Here is a 17,658-nt window from a genome sequence, read left to right as displayed (position 1 = left end):
TAAGATAAGACTTGAAAGTCAAAATTACTCCTTGACCCATGGACTGTGGAATGGATGTTGTGTTAGCAGGCATGAAAACCACATTAATCTCCTTGTACATCTCCATCACAGCTCTTGGGTGACTAGGTGCATTGTTAATGAGCAGTAATATTTTGAAAGTAATATTTTGTCCTGAGCAGTAGATCTCAATGGTGGACTCAAAATATTCAGTAAAACATGCTGTAAAAAGATATGCTGTCATCCAGACTTTGTGGCTCCATTTATTGAGCACAGGTAGAGCAGATTTAACATAATTCTGAAGAGCTCTAGGATTTTTAGAATGGTGAATGAACATCTGCTTCAAAAAGCAGCATTGAAAGCATCAGCTGCACTAGTCCCTAACAAGACAGTCAGCCTGTCCTTTGACTCTTTGAAGCCAGGCATTGATTTCTCCTCACCAGCTATGAAAGTCCTAGATGACATCATCTTCCAGTATAAGGCTGTCTACATGGAAAATATTTGTTTAGTGTAGCCACCTTCATCAATTATTTTACTTACATCTGGACAGCTTGCTGCAGCTTCTTAGCACTTGCTGCTTCTCCTTGCACTTTTATGTTACGGAGTCAGCTCGTTTCTTTAAACTTCATAAACCAACCTCTGCTAGCTTCAAACTTTTCTTCTGCAGCTTCCTCACCTCCCTCCTTTGTAGAATTTAATAGAGTTAGTGCTTTGCTCTGGATTAGGCTTTGACTTAAGAAAAGGTTGTGGCTGTTTTGATCATCTGTCGAGGCCACTAAATAAAACATTTTCCATAACAGCATCAAGGCTGCTTTGCTTTCCTATCATTCATGTGTTCACTATAGTAGCACATTTACTTTCCTTCAAGAACTTTTCCTTTGCATTTATAACTTGGCTAACTGGCACAAGAGGTCCAGCCTTCAGCTTGTCTGGGATTTCGGCCATTCCTTCCTCACTAGGCTTAATCATTTCTAGCTTTTGATTTAAAGTGAGACATATGTGACTCTCCCTTTTACTTGAACACTTAGAGACCTCTGTAGGGTTACTAACTGGCCTAACTTCAATATCCTTGTGTCTCAGGGGGTAGGGAGGCTGAAGAAAAGGGAGAGACGGGGTGTAGGGTTCAGTAGAGCAGTCAGAACACATACATTTATCAATTAGGTTCATCATCTTATATGGGCACAGTTTGGGGTACTCCAAAACAATTACAATAGTAGCATCAAAGATCACTAATCACAGATCACCATGACAATAATAATTAAAAATAGTATAATAATAATGAAAAGTTTAATATTAAAGTATAATATTAAAAATAGTATAATAATAATGAATAGTATAATAATAATAAAAATAATGTGAGAATTACCATAATTTGACAGAGAGACACAAAGTGAGCTCATGCTGTTGGAAAAATGATGCTGATAGACTTGCTCAAGGAACGGTTGGTACAAACCTTCGATCTGTAAAAAATGCAGTATCTGTGAAGAGCAATAAAACAAAGCTCAATAAAATGAGGTAGCCTGCATGTAAATACACACGTGTAAACCATAAAAAAGGGATTTTTGTGCATATTAGTTGGAAATCTTTCAAGAATATTTAGGAATATTCTAAGGGAAAAGTGTATTAATATCCCAAAAAATTAATTTTTTCCCAGTACCTTAGGAATAAGTCAAATGGCTAAAATTCAGCTTTTGTTTTGGACATATTATCTAAATATATACATAGGTATGATATATATTCTTATATACTATATGTATTCTTATATACCATATGTATTATATATAGTGTATCCATAGGGAATTGGTTCCAGGACCCTCTGTGGATACCAAAATTGTGAATGCTCAGGTTCTGCAGTTAGCCATGTAGAATCCATAGATACAGAGGATCAACTATATATAATTATTTTAAAATCTAAAAGGACATATACTAAACTCATCAGCATGATTTTATCTGGATGGAGGGTTAAAGCTGATTGTCAAAGAGGCCATCCATATAATAAACAATTAGTAAAATTTCAAAAATTAAAAAAATACAAAATGGAGTAAAATAATAATAGTAGCTAACGTGTACTAAATCTTCATCATGTCGCACACTCTTTCAGCTGTTTTACATGTTTTATTCAATCATTACACAACTCTTATGAGGCAGCAGGCACTATCATTATATATAAACCCATTTTGTAAAAGAGGTGATCAATGCCCAAGGGTTAGGTATTCTATCCAAGAGCACCAAAAGTTGAAAGATGGTGAGGGGAGGAGCTGGGATTGAGATCCAGGCAGACTGGCTCCAGCTTTGTGTTTAACCTCTGTGCTCTGAATGGCCCCTGAAGCTCTGCTCTGACTCACCAGAGGCCCTGCCAGCTCTGTTGGGAGACAGGCAGTTCCATCATCTGAGAGCAAAAATGCTGCAACATGTGCTTCACAACACTTGACTCTGCTTCTGGTGGGAGATCAGCAGCTCCTCATAGAAAACTACTCTCAACCTAACCCACTGCCATAAAGGAAGTCAAAAGCAGAACAAAGCACTGTTAACAAGGCAGAGAAAGGCCTGCCTCTTGACATTCAGGGGAACTAGCTTCTCTTAAAATAACTGATCAAGTTTCATGAAATATGGAATGTTTTCAAGACAAAAAAATGTAAAGTAGTACTTTCTTTTTCATTCAATGCATTTTAAGATTGGCTTTAAAGATATTGATCTGGCTTATGTGTTTGTTTTTTTCTCAAGGGAAAGATTGAATCATCTAAGATGTAGAGGCATAACTTGATTAGAAACTCAAAATGTATTTTTTATCTGATTCAAAAATGTAGATAAAATAGGACGTCTCTTTACCTTCTTTCTTTTTGTGAACAGGTTTCAGATCAAAGGTCAATGAGCTGCTAAACATGGCAAATATGCATCTATTTCCTCTCCCTCTCCAAACTGAACAAAACTGACATAAACTCTCAGAGTAAAATCTCCAGTGGGAAATGAGAATGATATGTTTAAGCATTTTAAACATTTTGTTGATGGGCATATGATAGAGATGCTGAAGGTCTAAAAGTACACAGAAAATAAGGCAAAAAAATTAAAAAGTCATTTTTAACTCTAAGAAAAAAATTAAGAGGGTTAATTAAGAAAAAAAATGGTATCTTTCTAGGTTATGACTTAGGTTAGCAGAACATTATTTATAGCATCCAAAATGAAGAAAGCAAACATGATGGATTTAAGCAAAAGAGAATGTGATATAACAAGAGTGGAGAAGAGATTGGAGAGGAAGTATAATGAAGAGTTGAGGGAGATACAAGTCTCCAATCTTCCTCCACCATAGTGGGAAATCAATGTCCAAAAAAGGGAGCAGCTTTCTAATCAGGCCTTCATTTCCATTCCTCTCCAGGAACTAAGGCCACAATTGCCTTCCACAGAGCCAAATCCAGTGGTCAATACCAGTTTCATCTTATTTGGCCCAATGTAACCTCTGCACAGTTTGCCATGCCTCTTTCTTAGCCGGCTTTCCACCTACATCATTATCTATTCATTGTGTCTCCTTTGCTGGTTTTTCCTCATTCCAGGCTCTGTACCCAGCACAACCACTTCATGAACTCCACACTCTTGTGTCTCTTTGACCTCCTCAGTCAGGTGCCTGCAGCAAAGTGAACATAGCATCTGAACAGGGGTAGTGTTCACGGTGAAAGGAAGATACTGATAATCAATACAATATTGATAATTTTTCATGACAACAAAGTAAACTAAGACTTTCCTAGGCCAACCAAGCTGTGAGTCACCCTTTCCAAGAGACATTTCAAAATTAACTAGTATGCCCAACTCTCGCGTCTCTCTCAAACTTGCTTTTCCTAAACTCTTACTTGCCTTTGTTAGTGGAAATCCCATTCTTCCAGTTCCTCAGGCCAAGAAGCTTGGAGTCACCCCTGTCTTCCTTCCTGCTAAGGTACTTACATTCAATCTATCAGCTACTCCTTCCAGCTTCTACCTTCAAAATATGTTCTAAGTCCCCCCATTTTCCACCCTTTCCTTGATCAGAGCAAACATTAACTCTTGGCTGGGCTACAGAAGCATCCTTCCTGGTTCTTTCAATCCTGCCCCTCGTCCCACCTGTTCTGATTCCAGGAAGCAGAGAGGTTCTTTCTAAATCTAAGTCCTATCTTAGGATCTTGTCTCTTCCCTACTTGAAACCCTCAAAGGCTCACTCAGAGTGAAAGCTTGAGGCCTTGACAGGTGCAAGGTCTTATACAATCTGTCCCTGTGTATACCTCATGTGTCCTGTCTGGCCACATTGTCATCTAGGCACCCCTGCTCACTCTACCCCAGCCTGTGATCCTCCTGGCTGTTCTTCATGCAACATATCCTACACATAAGGACATTGCATTTTGCGTTTTCTCTACCTGCAGTCTTCACCCTTAGATATTGTGATGGTTAATATTGAGTGTCAACTTGATTGGATTGAAGGATGCAAAGTGTTCTTCCTGGGTGTTTCTGTGAGGGTGTTGCCAAAGGAAATTACCATTTGAGTCAGTGGACTGGGAGAGGCAGACCCACCCTCATTCTGGGTGGGCACAATCTAATCAGCTGTCACTGAGGCTAGAATAAAGCAGGCAGAAGAACGTGGAAAGACTAGACTGACTAAGTCTTCTGGCCTCCATCTTTCTCCTGTGCTGGATGCTTCCTGCCCTCAAACATCAGACTCCAAGTTCTTCAGCTTTTGGACTCTTGGACCTACACCAGTGGTTTGCCATGGCTCTTGGGCCTTCGGCCACAGACTGAAGGCTGTACTATTGGCTTCCCTACGTTTGAGATTTTGGGACTTGGACTGGCTTCCTTGCTCCTCAGCTTGTAGTTGGCCTATTGCGGGAACTTCACCTTGTGATCGTATGAGTCAATACTCCTTAATCAACTCCCTTTCATATATACATCTATTCTATTAGTCCTGTCCCTCTAGAGAACACTAATACAGATATGTTTACAAGTCACTCTCTCCATTTTCTAGTATCTTTTTCAAATTCAAACATTACATTCTTCTTTTAACCTCCCTTCCTTACCGTGCTGAAAATTGTCCACCTCACTCCAACATTCCCTGTCCCTCTTGCCTGTTTTGCTCTTCACTGTAGCATTACCACATATTATATATTTTGCTCACTGTGCTCCTCCCACAATGAGGATGTCAGCTCCATGGGGACAGTGACTTGACAATTTGATTCACTGCTGGGAGCCTGCACCTAGAGCTGAGCCTCATTAAATATTTGTTGAAGGAATGAAATAGGAATGTAAGCATGTTATTTAAAATATGAAGGTAAATCATCGAGGACACAGCTAGAAGAATTGAAGGAGGTTGCTACTGAGGAGGCAACACTAGGCTGGGGCAGGGGATGGCTATTTTTATCATAAGCATTTTAGTACTAGCTGATTCAAAAACACAATTTTTCATTTCATTTCTTTAAAGTAAATTAATCTCATGAGCACAGGTGGATTAAGTCCCTCACAGCCCCAAACTCCTGGACTTTGTGTCAGTGACGCCAAGACGTTATCTTCAAATGCTCACACTGTCCTGGAGTCACTGAGGCCACAGTCCACACCCTTCATGCTGGTGAAGGTGACAACAAGATGCACCTTCCTTCGCCTTGCCCACCCACCTCGGTGCACATCACCAACAAAGCTCTCTGGACCTCAGCTACCACTGTAGCTGTTCAGAGCAACCAGGTAAAAGCCTCCAAGGTTCACACTGAGGAGAGATGAGGAGAGAGGCACGAAAATTCTTGGGGAAGATACTTTTTTTTCAAAATGCATGTTAAAGAAGCAGAGAAAAGATTCATTGTGTTATTCACGAAATGCTCATCCGGTGACTAGGAAATACCCTTTTGTTGAAAATATCTGATCTAAGGAATAAAGAAAATGTTATCTGTGCAGAGACATAATGATTTCTGCTATGAGAAAATTAATTTGAATGTTAAAATAATCACTTCTCTTTGTCATTGTTGGTGATAAGGAGAAGAGGTAAGTGTAATAATGGTCTTGGTGCCACCTCAGTGTACGGCTTTTTTTTTTTTTTTTTTTTTGCAACTAACTCCTGGCATAACTAATAGCAGTTCTCTAAAATAGATTTCACAGGAGACCAGGCATTTAATTTTCTCCCCACCCTTTTGTTAACTCTGAATCTTCCCCTCAGGCTATTTGGTTAGCTGTAGAATTAGGGAAAGCCAGGGTTAAGACGTCCCCTTGAAGAAAACTGACAGAGCTAGGGTTGGGAATAATGAAAATCAAACTTGGCAAAAATGGCTTTTCAGTATATTGAAAAGAGGATTGAATCCACCATGGATCAAGAAATCCCCTCATCAAATCCAATCTTGATTTTTACCTAGGAACTGATTAGTCCCACCTGTCACTCAGCCATTTTTATCTCCCAGGCTCAGTGTATGAGCAATTTTGCTGTGGTTTGTCAATTTGGTGTCAGTCCACCGAGACCAGAATACTGTTCAAGGTGGTAAGAATCAAAAAGAGAGCCACTTGAATGCATTTTATATTGCCATAAGCCGATATTTAAATCATGTTTGTAAAGCCTCAACTTTTTGAAGAAATTACAGATTACAGCAAAAATGCAAAGATAATTATGAAGTCCCAGTGATGCCACTGAATACAATTTTATTTTGATAATTTTCATAGACCTCAAAGAAGGAGAAGTTTGATTTGAAAATATAGGCAACTACAGGAGTTCAGGGCCACAATATTAATACATCTTTGTAGCCTTTAAGTATCCTGCAAGTGAAACAAATTTGGAAAGATACTGCATGAGCAAATAAATCACTTCAGAAAAAAAAATAATGATTTTCTGTTTTTCATTAGCATTGTGCCTTTAAAATTGTTATTTCACATCTCACATTTTATCATAATATTTTTCTCTTGTTTGTTCTGCTGATAATGATTATCTTGATTTATGAACACAGCTAGAGAAGTTGAACAAGCCAAATACCTTTCCATATTAAAGACACTAAGTAGGTAAAACCACTGGGTGAGAAAAACAGATTTTCCCAACCGAAGCACTGATTACAGTCTTGGTTTCAGAAAACAGTAAGCAATATAATGACCTCCCAGTTATCCTCTGCTGATGAGATATAATCAACATTTTCCTTTTTTTTTTGTCTCCAGCAGAGCATTTATAAATGGTCACCCTATTTAAAGTAAGTTATTATAGAATGAGAAATAATTATAGAACATTAGGAGAGAAAGTTATACCCATAACATTAAAGTTTATTTTCCTTTACATCACACAGGGCTATCCCAAGCTCAATCTCTTATATTTTTAACATACAGTTCACACTTTACACATGAATCTCTATGTAACACATCCACTAATTCTATTTATAAATGCAATAGAAAGGAGTCAACCGAAAATATTATCACCTGGCATTAACTTATTTAACTGGATGTCCAGGCTTGAATTCAGAAAAGCATATTCTATTGGCATAATTCTCCTTTACGGAAATTTCATTGAGAGGAAAAGACACATCTTATTTTGAACTTAAGGACTAGTAAAATGATTCAGCATTAATCACCAACATTAAGTGGTTACTTGATGCCAAGCACCCTGCATATATCCCATTAAATATATGCTAAACCTTGCTGTAGCCCCATTTTTCAGATGAGAAGCTTGGGTAAAAAATAGGAATGCTCTGGCTACAACTAAACTAATTTGACTGACCCAAGTATATTTTATTTTCCTTTACCTAAAAAGCAGTGAAAACGCGATGCTGTCGGGATCTGGGGCAGTGGCTCAATGACATCGTCTGAGAATCTGTTGTCTTTCTGTCTCGGAATCCTCAGCATGTTGGAATATTGTGAAAGGATTGTCTGCAAGATGATGGTTGCAGGACCCGGCACCACATTTTCTGTTTGTATCATTCAAAGCCGGTCAGGAAAATAGAAATTTTTCTAGGCATTTTAAACAGATAAAGGATTTTATTGGAACTGAGTGCTTACGGAATTGTTGGCAGGGAGGTCTGGAAGAATGGAGGTCTGTGCAGATTACTGCTAGAGTGTTCAATACCTCACTCATGACCTGATAAGAGGAACCACTTAATTATTTCCAACAAAAGGAAGATGTTGCCCTCGAAGTGTCTGGGTCCTCTGGCTCCTGGTCTTTCATCTTGTTAATCTTTCTCTGTTCCTTGGAGCTACTCCATCAGTCAAAAGGATTTTCTACAAAGTCCTTTTAATTTTCTAAGAGAGTGTTAAGAAATAAGGAGATGTTATCTGCCTAGGTTTCTCAGCCCTCTGCTTGTGAGGTTTCCTTCTTTTTGTTTCAGTAGTTCTCCCTTTCCCTCGATGAGGAGGGGCAGAAAGAGAGACCTGCCACGTTCTAGGGCTCACTGCTTCCTTGGAACACAGCGGAAATGGACTCTCTTTTATTTCAGGGCAGATTGGCAGTGATGACATCTAAGAACAGCTATCCTTTTCTCAATTTGGATGCTGAGAGTGGGGTGTTCTTTCTTCTTCAACAGAAATATTCGATGCAGCCAGCAAGCGTAATTTATCATGACATAGAGCAAAATAGAAACATTTTTGTTGAACACGCCCGGCCTTTATCTCCTCCTCTTATTGATACATACAGGGTATCCCTGGAGAATCAAAGCCAATCTTGGTGGCACATGCTCTCCTGGTAGCAATTTTATCAAGCTCATATTTTTTTCACAGATGAAGGAATGATTACCACCTGACAAAAGGACAGCAGAAGCAGAGGTTTCCAAGGATTTCCTAGCAAACTCTTAAAACAGTGACTGACCCTGTGACTTTGGACAAGTTACTTAACATCCTTGAAGGTCCACCCACTCTAAAAATAATGGAAATATTTCCAAGCACACAGTCACTGTGAGGGCTAAATCAGGCATTTAGGAGGAGGGGTAAAGCACAGATGACAGTGTTTGTATTACCTGAAGCTCTTCCTCTGAGTCACAGGCAGCTTTTACTTCCCCAGGTGACACCCTTGTTTGGACTCTTGTGTAAAGGTCATTCCTTGGGAAAACAGGGCATAAATCCACGTGATTCAATGATTGTAACCTATATCTATGTAGCTTCTTTTCAAATAAAGAAACCAACCTCCAGTACCCTCACTTTTATATTTCACTGAAGTCACATTACATATCAATATTATATAAGAAAATGCAGCTACGTATGCTTGCTCCTTTTTGTACCTTAAAGGAATCTAAAGTTTCATTTTGCTATGGTGTTCTTTTATTTATTAAATATTTTTAAAAGCATTTGTTGGCAGTTGTATCCATGCACCCAGAAATAAAATGTATGCTGTATTTTATAACCAAGTTAACAGTATCTTTTGACTATTTTTGATGTTTGCCCCATGCCCCAAGTACTGAATTGAAAACCTAACTCCTAATACGATGATACTCTGCTAAATAATTGACATTCATGTGAGTGGGCTCTGAGTCCAACGGGTTAGAGTCCAAGCTCCACACCACAATGTGTATTAGTTGAGTTATTTAAGCTCTCTGAGCCACAGTTCCAATATCTATATGAATGATTAAAACAATGTCTGGTAATTTGTAAACACTCAATAAATATTAGCTGCTATAATATTATTACCATTACCTTGTTATTCCTCACTGATACCTAGCAATACTCACATTACCCCAAATAGGCTCTTGGATTCTCTAAATAAGTTTCTCAATAAGCATGCAGCTTTTCTGTTCCAGTTTATTATTGGTAGCTTTTTTTCACCCAAAATTTCTTTAAGCATGAGAAACATTAAATTCAAAAGAACTATTTTTTTAGGACTCTGGCCTGGGCATTGAGTTGGAAGACATTATTGCCACTGAAGAAGAGAATAACAAAGAGGAAAGGCTTCCTTGTGTCCTCATTTCACTTTGATGTGCCACAAATACAGAATAAGCTGACACTCCTAAAATATGACGATACCATATTGTTGTTACTCCGTATCCTGGCACCTCAGTTCCCCTGCATGCTGCGCAGGCTGCTGAAGCCTTTGAAGTTAGAAAACACTACTGCCTGATCGCCAACTCTCATAATGAAGACACAGTGTGGTAAATCAAAAGAGACATGTCACCTCGTGTCTACACTCCCTTCCCAACAGGGAGAGGCAGGAAGGAGGAAGGAGAGGAAGAGGAGGAGGGGGAAAGCAAGCTCAAAATTGTGATTATAAATCAATTGGTCCTGCCTCTCAGGAGTAAAAGACCAGAAACTTTTATATTACAACTCAATCCCATCTTGCATCTTCAAATCATTTTCTCTTTCTTTTTTAATGTTTTATCATCTTTAAATTTTTTTAATAAATAATTTTTCTTCTAAAAAAGAAAGAGGAATGTCATTTCTTTAAAGAAAAAAAAGATGTATCATTTGTCTTCCTCTGGGGGAAACAGACGCATTTTTTAAAATTCATTTTTCTTTGTCATAAGCAATTATTGTGTCATAAATTTAAAACAGGTTGTACATTTGAGGTCCCATTCAAATCTGAGCAGGGGACATGTGGGATATGAAGGTTTATTAGTATAAATGGATAAATAATGCATGTTGAGTCTCAGAAACCTTGTGTTCCAGCTAGTTGACTCCAAGAACATGTCATAATATATTTTTAAAAATTCAACCAGGCAATATCGTCACAAAGATAAATTGATCTAAACTCTAATTGGAAAGGCACAGAAAACATATTGCTATGTTCATTTCTTTACACTAAATAATTTGAGTCTATGAACTCAACTGTGATTTATTTGTAAGTATATCATAAACATCAAAATGGATACCAGGCATTTTGGAAACTCACTCTTAGATGTGTTCACAATCAAAACCTGTTAGTCCATAGCACATTGTCTTGAGTAATACTCTGCCATTCTCCTTCTGGACTCTGACATTTCTCTTTTTACTGCAATATTATTTAAATGGAAAGATTCACCACAAATTGCATAGTGTTGCAAAAATACTTAGAGTGATCTTTAAAGTCAAAGGAAAATCCTCACTTGACAAATGACAGTAAATTCCACTTCTTGTTTTCAAAAGAAAATTTTCAATTTGTCAAGATAACAATTTTCAAATTTCAGATGACTTGGATTATAGGACTATTGATGAATTGTCAAAATCATAGGAAGAAGTATTTTTTAAATAAATATTGAGCATTCATTGGGTGAGATTACAAAGAACCCAATTGTTTTCATGATTTCTTCGTGCAAAGCTGGGATTAGCAAAAAGCAATTCCTAGAAGACAAAACTTTGGATCATTTACAGTCCTGAGATGCCATTTTAAGCAACAGAAAAAAGCAGTAGTTAGGTATGGGTGTGATGGCAAAGAGAAAAGGGAGGCAATGTAGTTACTAAGCTCCCAGGAGTCAAGTGTACGCAGACAAAAGCTGCCGTGTAACATGTGGTCTTACTAGTTTGTGTGTCATGTAATACTTGACTGTGTTTTAATCATGAAAGGGAGATGATTGAAGAATTCCAGACCTTAAATAGATTCCATACCTTCATTGTCTATACTTCTTTATATTTGGTAAAGGAAGGAATGTTAGATGTAGCCCTAGGGACATCTTAGCCTAGTGTCAGACAGTAGTAGTAAGTATGGGCCTCCCACCAAATGAGGTTACCAGAGTAATCTGAAGACTGGGCCAAGTACAGCAGCTATGTTTATCATTACTGCTGCTACTGCGTTTCATCTAACATTGCTCCACCCTCTTATAGCTTACCATTATATATATTTATGCATATGCAACCTCATTAGACCTTCCCAGAAGTCTTCCAAATGTGATGGTATTATCGACACATTATGAGCGATCTGAGGACAAAAAGGTCAATGATTGGGCCCAAGATGACATAGGCACCAGCAGCGGACCCTGAAACAGATCCCAGTCCCTTTGATATTCAGTCTCATATTTTCAGATAAGCTGCATGACCTTTGAAAATGCATTACTGATGAGAGGAACTGTGAGGGGAGACACTTGGTTTGATGAAAGGAATATGGAGAAGCTGGAGAAATTCAGGAGAGAAAATTGTACAATCCATTTAATAACCCCTTACATAGCCCATGGTATATTTTAGGCAGTCTTAAATATGTTATAAATATTGACTCAGCAATACTGATATCAATCTTATAAGGCAAGCACTATAGCCCCATTTTAAAGATGCCAAAACTAAAACCCGAGGATGTTAAATAACCTTCCCAAGAACATGGCAAGCTGGCTTGAGTCCATGCTATTAATTGGAGGGTTTTGCTGCCTCTTGTGTAATGGCTTGGTTGTTGGAAGGGTTAAATAAGGTGATATAGGTCAACTGTTTATTATAGACCTTGGAAAAACGATGTTTAAAAGAAGTGAAGAACATCATTAATGATGTGAAGAAGACAGATGGCAGACTTATCTAGTTCAAGTGAAGAATATATACTATGACGCTACACAAAAGGGTGGAAGTTGAACAGAGTGGAATGAGAGTGGTTAAAGAGCATCCTTCACACAGGAAGTTTTCTGGATGGGTTAGCCTCAGTCAGGGTCCTTTCTACACAGATTTTGACCATCTGTTGAGCTTGGCACAGTTCATACAAGATCAGATTGCCTCAACATTTTTTTCCTCTTAGTTTCCAGTTCATTCTTACTTTAACCCAAATCTAGAACTAGTTTGCTGAGTGTCCTGAAATAATTCTACAACTCATGCAATACCAAGTTTTCAGACCCTCAAGATACAAAGATTAAGAGACACCTGCTTCACCCTTCAAGCAACAGACTTCCTATAAAGTTATTGCAGACACATAAACCAGTAATAACCACCATTACGCTAAGGGCTAAAATAAAAGTTTGCCTAAGGACCAGAAGGAACACATAAGAGGAATGTTGCTTTTGCATAAGACAGATTTCCTCAAGGAACTGGACTTAATAGGGCTTGAAAGGGAAAGAAGATAAGAAAGGAAACAAGAGTGCAGAAGATAGTCCAAACCAATCACACAGGCCTGTGAATTATGGAGTGCTTAGGGAAACACAGATCACTTGTTATTGTTAGAAAATAAGTTTAGGGAGGAGGCAAGAAGAAACGGAAAAGGAGGCTAGGTAGGTGCCCTATCAGGAGGCTGTGTCCACCATGTGAAGCCACACAGGAGAGGATTAGAAAGAGGTAAAAAGATGAGATCTGTATTTCAGAAAAATACAAAAAACATAACATTCCTGAAAGCACAGTTGACAAATTCATGCAGGAATAAATTAGATGCGGGAGTCTATTTCTATCTGAGAAGTGTTAAGAGTTTGGCCTAAGATAGTTCATTTATTAGGAGAGCAGAGAAACAAAAAATCGGTTTGTAAGTTATACAGGAAGACAAAAGGAATATTGGAGCTGGCAAAGACTCTCAGATTATTGGCATGGTGACTTTGTTAGTGGGGTCACTGATGCAGATAGCGAATATAGATGGGAGAGGATTGGGGATGAAGGAGATGTGATAATAAGACTTCTGGACAGATTGAGTTTAACGTGCTTGTGAAGTATTCAAATAGAGATGTCTAGTAGGCAGTGGAAAATACAAGCAAGTAATAGGTATTCAAAATATGTTTACCTGAGTGCACTGATCTCTCCTGAGATGTTAGTTGTTTGGGATATATCCACTCTACTGGAATCCGCAGTATCTGGGTGATGCTTTTCACCCCACACCTCTGTGCCTCTGAATGTCATCAAATTTATCACCAAAGTACCACCCATTGTTTTCCCTCTTAAGGTATCTAGTTGTTTGCCCTGTGTTTACTCTTCCCACTCCCAATCCCATTTAAGGATCGACTGTAATTTCCTATCTCAATATATCAGTGGTTCTTTCCAGACTAGCAACAGCACCAGCACCTAGAAACTTGCTAGAAATACAAATTCTTGGTCCTCACCGCATATCTACTGAATCAGAAATGCTGGGGGTAGGATTCCACAACTTATATTTTCATAAGTCCTTCAGGTGACTCTAATGCTTGCTCACTGCCATAGAATATCCTTTCTATAACCTAAAAAATGTAGATTACTCCAGCCTCAAATTATTCTTGCTCAAATAAGTCATCCACTCTTCTAGGAGGGGAACAATTACTGTTCTAAAATACACATATGTTAGGGCTACTCTCAAACCACATTTAATTTTTAAATACTGATTCTTTTTCTCATAGGCTAAGCTGATGTGAATGACATTTATACATTATTTTGTTTCTAAGCTGTTTTAGGTACTTTCCATGGATCAACTTCAACAAACGAATAGGGAAAAAGACTAGAATGGACAGAAGTGTGTGAGAGGGGAGAAAAAAGAAAGGGAATGAGAGAAGAAAGTCAAGAAAAAAGAAAAAAGAGAAGTAGTTAGGAGAGTGATAGGAATATGAAAAGCTAAGAGGAATTATGTAGATGAAGAAGTAGAAAAGACAGAAGAGAGAAATAAATTAACATATGTAGACAATGATTACAGATTCTCTAGTAGTTGGGATCTCTTGTCTCTTGCTAATCACCTCAATAAAGATATAAGCAAAAAAATCTGGGGGTGGATTCTGCTCCATATAATTCTCAGTTATTATCCTGTTAATGGCTTTGTTCACTTGGTAAGCTGAATATCCACCAGATATTTGCCCTTCTAGATCCACTACTCACCCTTCTCCATCTTGCACTGTGCCCTGGGAGACTGACTGGCACACACCAAGTCAACAGGCTCTCTTGCCTTCTGCCTTCTGGTTGAATTTAGCAAATGGCCAAAGATTGCAAGATGAAAGAAAAGGGAGGATGAATTACCAATTCCTTGCTCACTCCCTGCAGCATTGCTATGGATTGGCTTCTTTAAACCAAGAGCATATTTTCTCTTAGGTGACCTCTCCCCACAGTTCTCTCTTGCTCTCTCTCGCTCTCTCTCTCTCTCTCTCTCATCCTCTCATCCCTTTAGACTTAGCCTTGGTAACTCCATTTTTACCCCTTGAATAACTGAACTGTTTCCTCGAGCTTTTCCCTATACCCTGATCACACCATCACATTTCCTTTATAAGACTCTCTTCTCAGCCGGGCACAGTGGCTCGTGCCTGTAATTCTAGCTCTTTGGGAGGCTGAGGTGGGCAGATCGCTTGAGGTCAGGAGTTCAAGACCAGCCTGATCAATATGGTGAAACCCCATCTCTACTAAAAATACAAAAATTTAGCCAGGCGTGGTGGTGGGCACCTGTAATCCCAGCTACTCGGGATGCTGAGGCAGGCGACTCATTTGAGCCTGGAAGGTGGAGGTTGCAGTAAGCCAAAATTGTGCCATTGCACTCCAGCCTGGGTGCCAGAGCAAACCTCCCTCTCAAAAAAAATACAAAAACAAACAAAAATCAAAAACCCTCTCTTCTCTTTCTCTCTTGAGTACACAAACTTTTACTCGCCAAAACTGATAAACTTAGCTTTGTCTTGATTTCCCTCCTACCTCGCTAGCCACTCTTATTTTATTTTATTTTAGACTGAGTCTCACTCTGTCACCCAGGCTGGAGTGCAGTGGCGCAATCTCGGCTCGCTGCAACCTCTGCCTCCTGGGTTCAAGTGATTCTCCTACCTTAGCCTCCTGAGTAGCTGGGACTACAGGCACCCGCCACCATGCCCAGCTAGTTTTTGTATTTTTAGTAGAGACATGGTTTCACCATATTGGCCAGGCTGGTCTCGAACTCCTGACCTTGTGATCTGCCTGCCTTGGCCTCCCAAAGTTCTAGGATTAAAGGCACGAGCCACCGCACCCAGCCTAGCCACTCTATCTTAATGTCACTTTCTGGTTTCATCTCATCTTCCCAACATTTAGATTTCAGATTGCCCTGAAACTCACCTTTCAGACTTCTTTCCTCAAGGTACCCTCAGTGCCTCGACTACCTCATTCAGATGACATTAGATACCATCTATATTCTAACTGCCACATTTAGTCTCCAGCCTTTGGCTTTCCCCTGAATTCCAAACTCAGCTATCTACTTGGAAGTCTAATAGACAAAACTTAATTTGCCCAAATCCCATTTTCTTCACCAAAACCGTCTACACCTTGGTCATTTCCATATCAACTGTGGTACCATTGTTTATCTAGTTGGTCAGTTCAAAATCCTAGAAGTCTCCGTTGATTCCTCTTTGCTGCCTGTCCTGCAGACGATAAAGCAGCAAGTACTATCAACTCCACCTTCCGGATATACCCTGAAACCAACAGTGTCTCACACTTGCAGCACAACTGTTTTAAACCAGCACCTTCATCTCTCACTTAACTACCTAACAGTCTCCTGTCAGGTCTCTACCCTTCCATTCTCTCCCCTACCAAAGCCAGATGAAGATCTCTCTAAAGCACAAATCAAAGCATGCCACTCACCCATCCACTCAACTTCAGTGGCGTTCTATTACAAGCCAAATGAAATCCAAACATTTTCCCATGGCTTCCAGAGTCCTCTGTCATCTGGTTCCAGTCTAGCTCTCCAACAGCTTTCTTCTTTTCCAGACAATCTGGCCTCATTATGTCCAATGCAGCAGCCACTGCCACATGTGCTTACTGAGCACTTGAAATCTGGGTAGTGAGAATGAAGGGCCAAATTTCCTATTTTATTCAATTTATGTTTAAAAATTTAAATTTAAAAATGGCCAGGCATTGTGGTTCATGCTTGTTATCCCAGCACTTTGGGAGGCCAAGGTGGGTGCATCGCCTGAGGTCAGGAGTTCGAGACCAGCCTGGCCAACATGGTGAAACCCTGTCTTTACTAAAAATACAAAAATTAGCTGGGTGTAGTGGCGGGCACCTGTAATCCCAGCTACTCAGGACGCTGAGGCAGGAGAATCGCTTGAATCTGGGAGGCAGAGTTTGCACTGAACTGAGATCGCGCCACTACACTCTAGCTTGGGCGACAGAGCAAGACCCTGTCAAAAAACAAAAAAGAAAAAAGAAAAATTTAAAAACCAGTACTTACTTAATTATCAGAAAACTCTTAAATATGGTCAGATGACATAGATATATGAATCTATCTTATCAATGATACATTTCATGATCAATTATTTTTATAAAAATTTAGTTTCCGGCTGGGCGCGGTGGCTTACGCCTGTAATCCCGGCACTTTGGGAGGCCGAGGCGGGTGGATCACGAGGTCAGGAGATCAAGACCATCCTGGCTAACAAGGTGAAACCCCATCTCTACTAAAAACACAAAAATTAGCCGGGCATGGTGGCGGGCACCTGTAGTCCCAGCCACTCAGGAGGCTGAGGCAGGAGAATGGTGTGAACCCGGGAGGCAGAGCTTGCAGTGAGCAGAGATCACACCACTGCACTCCAGCCTGGGCCACAGAGCAAGACTCCATCTCAAAAAAAAAAACAAAAACAAAATTTAGCTTCCAAATTGAGATGTGCTTTAAGTATAACATACCTGATTTTGAAGAAAAGTATAAAAATAAACTATTACATACATAATTTTTATACTGATTACATGTTTAAGTTAAAACCATATAATTAAATTTTACTTTGTTTCTTACTTTTGAATCTTATTTTATTTTCACTTCTTTAGTGTGATTAATTTAAAAATGTAATTCCACATGTGGCTGTCATTGTCATATTTCTGTCTATTGTAGAACAGATAGGCTGTCTGCTCTATCTAATTCAGTCCTGCCTCCAGGGTTTTTATACTTGTTTCTTCCTATGACTAGAATGTTCTTCCAGACCTACATCTCTTGTCCATTATCACTCATTT

General features: G+C 39.2%; 1 long non-coding RNA gene across 2 annotated transcripts in view; it reads right to left on the bottom strand.

Annotated features, from left to right (window-relative positions):
* Window positions 1-440: 440 nt before the first annotated feature.
* LOC129031950 (uncharacterized) overlaps window positions 441-17,658 on the bottom strand; it is a 408,612-nt gene continuing 391,394 nt past the window's right edge. Inside the window, exons 5-8 of one of the 2 annotated variants that reach the window (XR_010122887.1) lie at window positions 8,913-8,994; window positions 7,710-8,695; window positions 3,497-3,616; window positions 441-1,475 (exon numbers count right to left, since the gene is read on the bottom strand). This is a non-coding gene — a long non-coding RNA (uncharacterized LOC129031950). Of the gene's footprint in view, window positions 1,476-3,496; window positions 3,617-7,709; window positions 8,995-17,658 lie in introns of both variants that reach the window. The other variant, XR_010122888.1, reaches the window with a different exon arrangement.

The sequence above is a fragment of the Pongo pygmaeus genome, chromosome 11 (genome assembly GCF_028885625.2).
Source record: "Pongo pygmaeus isolate AG05252 chromosome 11, NHGRI_mPonPyg2-v2.0_pri, whole genome shotgun sequence".
In the NCBI taxonomy this organism is placed as follows: Eukaryota; Metazoa; Chordata; class Mammalia; order Primates; family Hominidae; genus Pongo; species Pongo pygmaeus.
This window is presented reverse-complemented; position numbering and strand designations above follow the sequence as displayed.